This window comes from Zingiber officinale, chromosome 4A (genome assembly GCF_018446385.1).
Source record: "Zingiber officinale cultivar Zhangliang chromosome 4A, Zo_v1.1, whole genome shotgun sequence".
Classification (NCBI taxonomy): domain Eukaryota; kingdom Viridiplantae; phylum Streptophyta; class Magnoliopsida; order Zingiberales; family Zingiberaceae; genus Zingiber; species Zingiber officinale.
In genome coordinates this window covers 137,148,292-137,148,986 of record NC_055992.1, presented here as the reverse complement: position 1 = coordinate 137,148,986, position 695 = coordinate 137,148,292, and positions in this window count along the sequence as shown.

The following is a 695-nucleotide window of genomic DNA, read 5'->3' as shown; positions in this document are numbered from 1 at the left end:
AAACTAAAGGATGTTTAAAATAATTGTTCATTTCATTGTGTTAACTAGTTGACAATTTCATATGAATAACTTTAGCACATTTTTAACAACTCTTTACAAAATATTAAGGTAGGAGGATGCATCGTTATCTAGTAAAGAATTTTAGAATAGTGTAATGTAATTCTAGATGAAATATAAAACTTTTATGTATCTATATAGTTTTGAAACTATACATAGATCAAATTCAGAACTTTTATGCATCATTATCATTGAAGACAAAACAAGAAAGAGTAACTTATCAAAAAGAATGAACACAATTAAACAACTATTTAAAGCTAATTTTAACATAATTATTTAAAGTTAACTTTATATAATTAAACAACTATAACATAATTATTTAAAGCTAACTTTATATATAGATCAGTCAATGCATATTAAAGAACTTAGGAATACCGAAAAGAGGTGAACAAATACAGCTGTCTTCAACTACACTGAGATCAGACCAACTTGAGACCTGCACAAACAACATTATCAAATCAGGAAAAAAATAAAGTCAGAGTATTAGAGACTTCATTCATATTGCCTAATTATGCTTTAATTTTGTTACTGGTACACAACTAAGAATCATATAGATTAGTCTATGTCAAAGATAAGTCATCTCATACATTGACAGTGGAACAGTGCAAGAAGACAACAGACTTAACCTACAAATGGCA